This window comes from Lynx rufus, unplaced genomic scaffold, assembly GCF_022079265.1.
Source record: "Lynx rufus isolate CCGP_SWC_20201006 ecotype Redwood Valley unplaced genomic scaffold, mLynRuf1.p SCAF_7, whole genome shotgun sequence".
In the NCBI taxonomy this organism is placed as follows: Eukaryota; Metazoa; Chordata; class Mammalia; order Carnivora; family Felidae; genus Lynx; species Lynx rufus.
The window spans coordinates 94,122,487-94,135,620 of NW_025814889.1; the positions used below are offsets into that span (position 1 = coordinate 94,122,487).

Below are 13,134 nucleotides of genomic sequence, written 5' to 3' on the forward strand. Positions count from 1 at the left end.
AAAAAAAAAGAAAAAATAATCCACCAATAGTAGAATGGATAAATTGTGGTATATTTTCCCCCACTTTCCTGAACTTTATTAAAGAAAGAGCGATGATGGTAAATCTCGAGAACATAATCAATTTTTTAGGATTCTTCCCTCAAAAACGTGACATTTGATTTCCAAACACATGCCAGAGCATAGATGGTTCCCAATTGTACTAAGTAGGTGAGAAGCTGAAATCCTAAAATGTTCACCTTCCAACTTTCCCCGGTCTGCAGTCTGTCTTTGGATCAGCAATAATTGTCTGAACAGCTGCTATGGCTTCATTAATTTTTGTCTGCAGCTCTTTGAGCAATTGTATATGTAGCAATCACAGAATTTGAGCAGCTCCATTAAGAACTGCATCTCCTGTGTCAAAACCAAGAATATGTTTGTCTAAAGCAACAGGCAAGTCCTCTTTTGTTTGATTTGCTTTAACAACTGCATCCTGGACCAAAATTTGAATTGCTTTAGGATTATCAGGTAATCATCATGACACTGAATCTGAAGGTCAGCCAAAGTCCTTACACCAGGCTTGAAATTGGGATTATTTACATCCAAATTGATCAATGGCTCTGCATTTTTAGCTGCATTGTCAGCATTTTTTTCTATCATCAGCTACCAAATCCTTGTACTTTTCAGCATTATCTCCATATTCAAGTCTAATAGCTAAGCCAAGAAGCCTGTCAATTACTTCTTGTCATCTTGAATCTTGAAAGGACAGTTAACATCTCTGAGATACTTTTCAAAGAACTTGGGCCAATCACTGCTGTGGATGTTTCTTAAATTACCTGTTTTCAATCTAATAGTGTCTGGTTTTCTGGTCTTCAAGCCAAACAATAAAGTTTCTAAATTATTTTTTTTAATGTTTATTTATTTTTGAAAGAGAGAGCAAGCAGGGGAGAGGCGGAGAGGGCGGAAGGCAGGGCAGAGTTTCTGAAGCGGGCTGTGTGCTGACAGCAGAGAGCCCGAAGTGGGGCTCAAACCCATGAACCATGAGATCATGACCTGAGCCAAAGTCAGACGCTTAGCCAACTGAGCCACCCAGGTGCCCCTAAAGTTTCTAACTTCTGTTTCATCTTTACAGTTGAATGAAGCCAGCAGGATTGTTGTTGTCAAGAACTGTCAGCTTGCGTTGGAACATGATCCCTGTGTCTTGCTCTGGTCCCCCAGCCTTTGGCCTGGAGAGGAGAGGCAAGGAGGGGTGGCAGGCACCAGTGCAGGCACCAGCAGTGGCAGCAGAGGGAGGGCCAAATTGTGGTATATTTATACAAATTGTGGTATAATATTACACAGAAAAAATGAACTACTGCAACAGAGTGGCAACAGATTATCGAGCCTCAAAGACATACTGTGGAATGAGGTGAGCCACACATGAAGAAAACATACTCTGTGATTCCATTTTTATGAAGCTCAGAACAGGAAAAACTAATGGTAATACAGATCAAAATGGTGGCTATCTTTGGAGAAGTGTTGATTGGAAGGAGGCGTAAGTGAACCTTCTGGGTTGTGTTCATTTACACAGAAATATGTAAAAATTCCTTCAGCTGTACGCTTAAAATTTGTAAACTTTGCTAGATGTAGATTATATATCAATGAAAAGTAAAACAGTCCCAACAGTAGCAGCAACAAATAATGAACACTTAAATTCCATGATGTAAAGAGGGAAATATTGGTAAGGAAATACAAAGATGCATGGAACAGAATTTCAAGAAATTAGGCAATGGAAACTTCATTCAGCAAGAATTTCTAATCATAAATATGTAGTTGCTCTTGCCATATCTCAGGGATTCTTAATTGGCTCTACTTCTTCCCTCCCTCATCCTCATTGTCTATTTTATTTTAAGACGTATTATCAAATTTCTTTAAAAAATTGGAATTCCTATTTATTATTGTAAATGATAGAGAAATCAAACTACGATATGAATGTTTCACTTCCCTAAGTTAGGAACTTAGAGCTCCAGCCCAGACCCCCTTTGCTGAACTGAAAGATCCCAGGATCCAGTTGCCTACCAGGTGTATCCACTTGGGATCTCAAACATTCAAAATAGACTCATCATCTCCTACCCACTCTATCCTCCTCCAGGTTTATCCGCCACCCTGCATTCCCCATAAATGGTTCACCAGGAACCAAAAAATCAAGTTAGCTTTTCCCCTCTGCCTTATATCTCCTCATCCAAGCAATCAAAAAACTCTGCTGATTCTGATCCCTTGGTATGTCTTATCTGTCCCTTCTACTCTGTACCTCCTACCTTCTTCTATCTCGGTCTCATTATTTCTCTTGTAGATTGTAACAGCAGTCTCTCAAAGAATGATTTGCAGTCCACAGTCCTCCTAAGAGTATGAATTGATCAAAACTGAACCTTTTTTTTTCATTTTTATGAACTAATGATGCACACTTACAACCTGAATGCTAAAGTAGATATATATCTATATCTGGATAGATAGATAGATAGATAGATAGATAGATAGATAGATATAGATCATTCCATCAAGTCTTGGTTTTTGAAAAAATGACATTTCATCCTAATGACTCAGTTCTTCTTCCTCAGGAAAGTGACAGTGGTATGGTAAGGTAATTTATAGGATCATTTCTCCCTCATGCGAAGTGGACCACAATCAAAAAGTTTGAAGGTCACTGTCTTTATTATCATCTTGCCTTTATTCCTGCCTTTCTTCTTCAAATACATGCTATCACCTTAGTCTGTACTACCAAAAAGTGATTTATGCAAAAAATATAATTGTGTCAATTTTCTTGCTCAGAATATTTCAGAGTTTCTACATTGTCTTCAGTGAGGATTATTAACATATTTTAGGTCCTTTTCCCTTTAAGAACAAATGAATAATAAAGTTTTTGACTTTCTTCTGAGAACATACATATACACAATATAATTTCATAAAATTTCAGAGATTTTGCAATACCCCTGAAGCCTATTCATAGATTTACTAGAGATTTCTCACCCGGCCATTGAATAGCATAAAAGATCTTTTGGTTACCTACCGAAACCCTTCACTTCACTCCTCAATTTAAAGAAATTTCCAGGGGCTCCTGAGTGTCTCAGTCAGTTAAGCGTCCACCTTAGGCTCAGGACATGATCTCACGGTTCGTGAGTTTGGGCCCTACATTGGGCTTTGTGCTGACAGCTCAGAGCCTGGAGCCTACTTTGGATTCTGTGTCTCCCTCTCTTTCTGCCCCTCCCCCACTTGTGCTCTGTCTCTCTTTCTTGAAAATAAATAAACATTAAAACAATTTAAAATAAATAAATAAATTTCCAGGGGCGTCTGGGTGGGTTAAGCATCCAACTCTTGATCTCAGCTCCGGTCATGATCTCACAGTTCGTGAGTTACAGCCCCACATCGGGCTCTGCGCTGATGGTGCTGAGCCTGCTTGAGATTCTGTCTCTCCTTCTCTCTCTGCCCCTCCCTCCCTTGTGGTCGTGCTCTCTCTCTCTCTCACGCACACACAAAATAAACTTAAAAATAAAAAAATAAAAGGAATTTACAGAACACACCATGTTCTATCTTACTCCTTATTAAAAAAATCAACTTTATTTTGGAATAGTATGAGATTTACATAAAAATTGCAAGATAGTACAGACAGTTTCAGTATACCCCATACCCACTCACCCCCATTATTAACATATCAGTATGGTACACTTGTGACAATTAATGAGCCAATATTGATATGTTATTATTAAAGTTCCTACTTTATTCAGATTTCTTTATTTTTACCAAATACCCTTCTTCTGTTCCCGGATCCTATCCAGGGTACTATGTTACATATATGTTACATGTAATGTCTCTTTTGGTTCCTTTTGGCTGTAATAATTTCTCAAACTTTCGTTGTTTTTGGTGACCTAGACAATTTTGATGAGTATTGGTCAGATATTTTATAGAATATCCATTAATTGGGACTTAATTGGGATGTTTTCCTCATTATTAGGCTTAGGGTTACGTATTTTGGAGAGGAAGACCACAGAGGGAATGTACAATTTTCACATCATATCTAGGGTGCATGCTATCAGCATAACCTATCACTGTTAATATTAATCTCGATCCACTGGCCAAAGTAGAATTTGTTAGGTTTCTCCACTGCAAAATTAATCTCTCCTCCCCACTCCCTTCTATGCTGTATTCTTTGGAAGGAAGTCACTGTGCACAGCCCACACTTCAGGAATGTGGAGCTGTATTCCACTTCCTGGAAGGCACAAATTCTTTTGCATGGGAAACTGGTTTATTCTTCCTTTCTTTTATTTTTAAATGCTTGACCCCTATCTGCAATGCTGAAATAACAAAACAGTCCCCAAATTTTAATGGCTTAGCACACAATTTGTTTCTTGTCCATGTCATAATGTCATCGTGGTTCTGCTCCACAAAGTCACTCAGGCACCCAGGCTGACAGTTTCCATCATCGGGTAACTACACCTTCTGATAACTTACAACTTCACTAGTTGTTAAAGCAGATAAAATGTCCTGGAACGTTTTGCACTAGCAATCAAATGCTTCAGCTTAGAAGTGTCACATGTCACTTCTACCCCTAGCTTGCTGACAGAATTAGTTACATAGCTCTGCCTAACTACAAAAGAGTGGGAAAGTATAATCCTTCTCTGTGCCTGGAAGGAGAGAGAACCAGACAGGGGCGAGCACTAAAAGTTTCTACCATGAGCCTCCTAACCCACCTGCCCACCAAGTAAAATCCTATTCTTCCTCAAAATCTCATTCAGCTGAAATGCTGTGAAGCCTTCACGGTCTCTTCCTGACAGACTTCAGGTTCCCTTCACACTCCATCAGCACTTTGTACAGAGCAACATTAAAGCAACTATTATATTGGATTGTAACTGTTAGTTTGCATGTCCTGTAGAAGAAAACAGTCAACCTGCTATCCTTAGCATTAATACAGTGCCTCTTACATAGAAGATATCCAATAAATCTCTATTAATTATTGAATTAATTGGTGGATTTTATAATAAAAATTTTATAATAAAATGTTACACAGGAACTTCATATGTAATACAATTACTCATAGATAATTTCTTGGCAATTGAAGTGGAGATTTTTTTCCCTTTACTACCTTTAAATGAAGTGTTGAATCATACCTTCAAAAATGTTTTACCTACATTAGCATGAGGAATCCTGTGTCTCAAACATATGGTCATATTTCTACTTTATTCCAGAGACCTGAGTTAACTTTTTATTTTTAAAAAATTCTCCCTGTTTTTAAAATTCCAGTCTTTCTAATTGTTCTCTAAGATTCGAGAAGCACATCCTTTCATGGTTTGTGATTGGTTTTTATTTGTAGGTTTGTATTACTTTCTTGCATGGTTTGTAATGTCAGAAACCTACTTTAACATGTGGTCAAGAGAGGAGAGTAACACCTTAATTGTAGGTGGAATGCATTTTTTCCACAGTGAATTTATCAGTTGTGTTGAATGTCTATATTGTACACATAAGTATTCTTCCAAATGAAAAGGTGGAGGGAGTGGCCTAAAAGGAGAGTAAGCCCTTGAAGAGCTCATGATGATGACTGTATGGACAATATGTCAGTAAACCTCAATAACAGACAATAAGGTTATAGATAACATGTGGTTGATATGTGCGTGATACAAACACCGAGTCTTCTGAGTTCAAGGCTGACATGCTCTGGGTGCAGAGTGGGTGAGAGGGGAGAGAATCCAGAGGTAAGGAGACTACTTAGAAAGCCTTGTCAGTAGTTCCATCATGAAATTCAGGTCTACACCAGATCTCATATACCACAGTGCACAGAGATATGTAGTGTGCAGTGACTGCATTTCTTACATAAGGAAGATATTTTAAGTGTAATTTTTCTAGATGTATCCTAGATTTATTCTATTTCTACTATTTTTTCACAAAAATTAGTAGTCATGTGTGTGTGTGTGTGTGCGTGTCAACTTTTCTGTTTTAAAAGGTAGTATATGTCTATGAGGAAACTTAAAAATATCTTAAGTTCCTAGATTTTAAGACATCTACTCACTTTAAAAAAATTTTTTTAACGTTTATTTATTTTTGAAAGACAGAGCATGAGTGGGGGAGGAGCAGTGAGAGAGGGAGACACAGAATCCGAAGCAGGCTCCAGGCTCCCAGCTGTCAGCACAGAGCCCGATGTGGGGCCTGAACCCACAAACCATGAGATCATGACCTGAATGGAAGTTGGATGCTTAATCCACTGAGCCACCCAGGCGCCCCAAACATCTACTCATTTTTAAGAGCAGGTTACAGTTTACCATTCTATATTTTTATAACATTTCTAAATTTGCTAAGTTACTCTTTAATTGAAAATCATTCTGAATCAACAATCAAGGAAACTACTTTCCAAACTCAATACGTAAGACACTAATAGAACCCTCATCATCTTTGGGTCAGGTCATTGTGAGACTCATGTGCAAATGGCACGATGTTTGTGAGTTGAATTCCTACTTGACTGAGTTGGAAGTAGACTATTCCTATGCCAGCAACCAGCCACCTCACAAAGGTGGCTGACCTGGGGTTGGGGGTGGAGGGATGAGAAGATAGTATGGCTGCATCCAAAATGACTTAGAGTGATGCAGAAGGGAGGATAGCATTATCTTCCGTTACATGTATGCATATAAATTATTACCAATAATTTGCTAAGCATATTGTCTTATTTGCTTGTTAAGGGTAGCAATAAAATGTTTGTCAAGGTGGAGGAAGAGTACCACTCGAGTATATGATCTTGTTCTCCTATTTGCAACAATTTTTTCTCCAATGTTTTGTGATTTTACAGAGCTAATTTGCAGACTGAAATCACTGGTTTCTAGTTCAAAAAGGAGATTTATTGGCATTGGAACAAATGAAAAGATCATACAGAATCTTAAACCCAAAGACCATACTCAGTAAAGAAATGAAATCAGAATGCTCTTCTGGAATGAGGAAATCAAAATGGGAACATGTTCATGTCTTTGCAAATAAGACTGCATTTTATCACACATTTGAAAAGTCAGTTCGGTATTTCATCAGAATTTCTCAATGTTCAATGCCAAATTATTGTGTAAATTGAGAAAAGATTTTTATAATATGACCAAAGTGGGAAGGAAAATGTATGTTTATAATGTGAAACAGGGAAGTGAGATCCAGCCAAAGTTCTAACTGTATTTGCGGTGGTAGCTTAAAGACAGCAGAAAGAATAGTGTATTTAGAAAGTATTCACAAAGGATAAAAAGCCATCCAGAATTATTTTATTAGTTGTTCACACACCAAGCGTATTGAAATATGCATTTTAAAATTGCCTCGGGGCGCCTGGGTGGCGCAGTCGGTTAAGCGTCCGACTTCAGCCAGGTCACGATCTCGCGGTCCGGGAGTTCGAGCCCCGCGTCAGGCTCTGGGCTGATGGCTCAGAGCCTGGAGCCTGTTTCCGATTCTGTGTCTCCCTCTCTCTCTGCCCCTCCCCTGTTCATGCTCTGTCTCTCTCTGTCCCAAAAACAAATAAACGTTGAAAAAAAAAATTTAAAATAGCCTCTAATTGTTCCATGGCATCTAAGAGGTGTTAGACTAGCCTCTTCGAGATAACTCATACGTTAAAAATAAGTATATAAAATGGGCTTGCAAAACTATGTCAGGACCTAAAATTAGACAAGGGATAGACAAAGAATTTATAATTGTCAAGGGGTGAGAATTGGGTATCAATATTCAGTTTCTTCTCTTTCCGCTTCAATTTTTACAAGGTAGTATTATTGTACATTGAAAAGACCATGGAAACAGGCTGAGTCTAACTCCCAGCTCTGTCATTGACCAGCTGTATTTCTTTGAGTGAATGACTTTACTTATCTGGGACACATTTAAAAAAAAATTTTTTTTTAATGTTTATTTTTTTAAAGAGAGAGACAGAGACAGAGAATGAGTGGGGGAGGGGCAGAGAGAGAGGGAGACATAGAATCTTAAGCAGGCTCCAGGCTCTGAGCTATCAGCACAGAGCCTGATGAGGGACCTGAACCTATGAGTCACAAGATCATGACCTGAGCTGAAGTCGGACACTTAACTGACCAAGCCACTCAGGTGCCCCCCAGGACACTTACTTTTTTCATCTCTAAATTGGAAATAATACCTCCCTCTAAGATCCCTGTAAAAATTACAGGTAATGTTTATTTAAAGTGACTAACACTTCATAAACATCTTATAAACAAAAGCTGGTCTTATTGATCTATCTTTTGTCCTTTATCTCCAAATAGTCTGGGTGATCAGTAATCTTGATTATTCAAACCTCCTAAATATCTCTTGAACCCTCAGTTGTCTCCATACCCCATTGTCTGCCATCAGGATTACCTGTCAGTTCTCTAGCAACAGCCCCTGAGTCCAATCTAGAGTGGTTTTTTTTTTAAAGATTTTGATCCTGTTACTCTCCAGTTTAATACTCACAAATAGTCTCCCCTGGTCTTTGGGATTACGTCCTAAATCTCACTGTCTTTGGGATTAGCACCTAGGTCTGGTCCTGCTCACCCCTCCAGCCTCATTTCTCTGGGCCATATTTCACCAGACATCCTGGCACTCCTTTCGGTGTCTGCATAGCAGATTGCAGAAACAACAGGTGTGGAGGCAGAGAAGAGAGTGCCTGCAGAGCACATATCAGGGATGGCACAATCTCCTCTGTAATCGGGGGTAGAGTGTATGGCAGATCCTACTGGGCTAGTCCTATGGATCAGACTTCGCGATGGTTCCATACTCAGTAAATCATGCCTCTGTGATAGAGCCCAGGAACTAGAGACTACTGTAGCACAGCATTGGCATTACAGTAGAAATAATTCCTCTGGTGTATGTTAAATATTATTTCTTCTCAGTATGAATCCATTACCTCACTCAAAGCACAGCAACAGCAAGGCCGTAGACTAAATTAAGTGCAAAAGTTAAATGATTTGAGTGGTGGCAGGAGACCCACAAAAGAAATGATCTTGTTTTTTTCATCTTTTTTGCAAAGAACAGGAGCTTAAATTACAGGGGTATCGAGAGCTAAAAGAATGGAAAGTGATCACCAAGTTGTGGGGGAATAAATACAAGGGTATAGATTAGGCAAACCCAATTCACTTACCATATGCCAGTGACCCATGAATTCAGGGGCCAGCAAAATGCTATCTTTGGATTAGGGTCAAGCCTTGCTCCTGAGGCAGGTAATATTCCCACAGGAAGCCACACTGACCTGTGGCCAGGCTGCTGGGCTTGCAAGGAGCAGATGCTAGGGACGATGGGTCTGTTGCACAGGCTGTTACACAGCTAGATGAAGCTCTATTAGCTGAGTGCGAAATCACTTCACCTTAACCTTTCATCACCTGCCTCTGGACAGCCTGATGGTGTTGTTCCCCCTTTACCTTCCTACCCCTACCCTCCCATCTCTTCCACCCCTGCATATTGTCCTAGGAGCCATCCGCTACAGCAGAGATGAGACTAGGTCCTCTGCACCCCTGGGCCAAACTCCACAGAGACAGCAGCAGCAGAGTAAAGAGGAGAGTACAGCTACTCCCCCAAGGTCCTTAACAGCTTCGGGAAAATGGCACTGCTTCATTGGCTAGTGATTATTTAACACTCCCTGACAAAACCTATGCCAATGCCTCCCTCCATTAATACGAGTTTTTTAAAAACTTTTTAAAAAGTTTATTTTATGTACTTTAAGAGAGAGAGAGAGGTTAGTGGGGTAGGGGTAAAGGGAGAGAGGGAGAGAATCCCAAACTGACAGTGTGGAGCCCAACATGGGTCTCCATCCCATGAAACACAAGATCATGACCTGAGCCAAAATCAAGAGTCGGATGCTTAACCAAAATGCTTATTTATTTCATTTTTTCATCACAAAACATATGTGTATATTTTTTCTTTTTAATTTTTTTTAATGCCAGTATAATTAATGTACAGTGTTATATTAGTTTCAGGTATACAATACAGTGATTCAACAATTCTGTACATTACTCAGGGCTCATCACATAGGTGCACTTTTTTTTTCCCCTTTTTATTTACATCCAAGTTAGTTAGCATATAGTGCAACAATGATTTCAGGAGTAGATTCCTTAATGCCCCTTACCCATTTAGCCCATCCCCCCTCCCACAAACCCTCCAGTAACCCTCTGTTTGTTCTCCATATTTAAGAGTTTCTTATGTTTTGTCCCCTTCCCTGTTTTTTATATTATTTTTGCTTCCCTTCCCTTGTGATCATCTGTTCTGTGTCTTAAAGTCCTCATATGAGTGAAGTCATATATTTTCTTTCTCTGACTAATTTTGCTTAGAATACCCTCTAGTTCCATCCATGTAGTTACAAATAGCAAGATTTCATTCTTTTTGATTGCCAAGTAATTCTCATTGTGTATATATACTGCATCTTCTTTATCCATTCATTCATTGATGGACATTTGGGCTCTTTCCATACTTTGGCTATTGTTGATAGTGCCGCTATAAACATTGGGGTGCATGTGTCCTTTGAAACAGCACACCTGTATCCTTTGGATAGATACCTAGTAGTGCAATTCCTGGGACATAGGGTAGTTCTATTTTTAATTTTTTGAGGAACCTCCATACTGTTTTCCAGAGTGGCTGCACCAGTTTACATTCCCACCAACAATGCAAAAGAGATCCGCTTTGTGAGTATCCTCACCAACATCTGTTGTTGCCTGAGTTGTTAATGTTAACCATTCTAACAGGTGTGAGGTGTTATCTTTTTGTGGTTTTGATTTGTATTTCCCTGATGATGAGTGATGTTGAGCATTTTTCGTGTGTCGCTTGGCCATCTGGGTGTCTTCCTTGGAGAAGTGCCTATTCATGTCTTTTGCCCATTTCTTCACTGGATTATTTGTTTTTTGTGTGCTGAGTTTGGTAAGTTCTTTATAGATTTTGGATACTAACCCTTTTTCTGATATGTCGTTTGCAAACATCTTCTCCTATTCTGTCTGTTGCCTTTTAGTTTTGCTGATTGTTTCCTTCACTGTGCAGAAGCTTTTTATTTTGATGAGGTCCCAGTAGTTCATTTTTGCTTTTGTTTCCCTTGCCTCAAGAGACGTGTTGAGTAAGAAGTTGCTGCAGCCAAAATCAAAGAGGTTTTTGCCTGCTTTCTTCTTGAGGATTTTGATGGCTTCCTGTCTTACATTTAGGTCTTTCATCCATTTTGAGTTTATTTTTGTGTATGGTGTAAGGAAGTGGTCCAGGTTCATTCTTCTGCATGTTGCTGTCCAGTTTTCCTAGTACCACTTGCTGAAGACACTGTCTTTAGTCCATTGGATATTCTTTCCTGCTTTGTCAAAGATTAGTTGGCCATATGTTTGTGGGTCCATTTCTGGGTTCTGTATTCTGTTCCATTGATCTGAGTGTCTGTTTTGTGCCACATATGTGTATATTTTTAAAGTAAAATAAAATGTTATCAATTTAATGACAATTGAATGAAATGAAATTTAATTAATCAAATTTAATGAAAAATTGCCCTAATCTTTCTCATTTAATACCCAACACTAGAGGTAATCTCTTTTTAACTTCTTTAGCTATTTCTTCTAGTATTTACTGCCATATATCTCAACAGTATGTTTATTCTACTATTGCTTGATTTTCAATCATAGACATTTTCTATTTTTCCACCAAGGAAGGTGAGGATTTAGGTCTCCCTCAACTCTTCCTGCCCTTCCTGTTCTTCTGTACAAGCATGCACAAACACTCACAGATGACCATAATACGTGAGTTACCATGCTTACGTTTTTGGTTTTATTGGTATTAATAATTACCTTATTTTTCTGGTTGCTTAGTTTTTCCTGTACTTATTCATGTATTATTTCATTACCCAAAGTCTCCGCCAGGGTTGTCAAACTCCCTTCAATAGGTTCAGACATTCCAAGCCATCTCTAAGTTTGGTTTTTCCCCCTGGAGTCCACACTCCTGGAGCCCTTTACCCTCTTGCTATAATCTGAATTGGCTTCTCTTTAACCTATGGGAAAGCTGTCAATGTTGTACAATACTTCTTCTTTTGTCTTGGTGATCTTTTTCACTTCTCTCCTGTATTAGATCCCTGTTTCCTAGATCCTACACCATCTTTTTTTGCTTGTTTGTTTAAAGATTTTGAGTACTCTCTACACCCAACATGGGGCTTCAACTCACAACCCTGAGATCCAGAGTCACATGCTCCACTAACTAAGCCAGCCAGGCACCCTCATTTGCTTTTAAAATAGAACATGTCCTTCAGAGACTTCCTGATAAAAGGTGCAGGGAAGTGAAGTTTTATTGTCCTTACACATCTGAGAGTGGTTTTTTTTCCTCCTCTCACACTAGATAGTTAGACGGTATATAGGAGTGTGGGTTGAAGATTACTATCCTTAAGTTTTAAGATTTTGTTTTTTCCCTGTTGTTCTGAAATTTCATGATGATGTGCATTGATATACATTTTATTCCACACCATTATGCCAGGCACTTGGTTGCCTTTTGATCTGGAAATCTGTGTCCTTCAGTTTTGCACATTTATTTTGTATTTTTTCTTCTGTAATTCCTTTTAAGAATTTCCATTTATTGGATGTTTGATTTCTTTGTTCTCTAATTCTCATTGTTTCTCTCCCGTTTTTCATCTCTGTCTTTTTATCTATTTCTGGGACTGTTTCTCAAATTTATCTCTTGATTCTTCTATAAAGTGTTTTACTAATGTGGTCATATTTTTAAATCTCAAGAGCTCCTTTTTAAATTCTGATTATTTATTATAGTATACTTCCTTATTACATAGATGTGATTTTTTTACTTCTCAGATATATTCATTGTAATTTATATTTTATTTTGTTTTGCTCTGTTTCCTGTGAGTTCCTCTTCTCCAAGTGTTTATTATTATTTTTTGAGAGAGAGAGTGAGTGTGAGCGGGGGAGGGGCAGAGAAAGGAGAGGAGAGAGACTCCCAAGAAGGTTCTGCACTGTCACCACAGAGCCCGATGCAGGGCTCAATCTTACCATCCGTGAGATCATGACCTGAGCTGAAATCATGAACCAGACGCTAACTGACTGAGCCACCCAGATGCCCTAAGACTCCATCTTTATGTAATCAAAGACCTGATAAAGAACATGAAGCACAGGCAGTTATTAATAAGATACTGAGTCCTTATTTTCCAGGCAAGTTATTTATCTGGTAAAGAAAAATCTTTTA

The 13,134-nt window shown here is 38.7% G+C and overlaps 1 pseudogene; it reads right to left on the reverse strand.

Moving 5' to 3' along the window:
* Positions 1–232: 232 nt before the first annotated feature.
* On the reverse strand, positions 233–1,165 carry LOC124501027 (RNA transcription, translation and transport factor protein-like; annotated as a pseudogene).
* Positions 1,166–13,134: the final 11,969 nt, after the last annotated feature.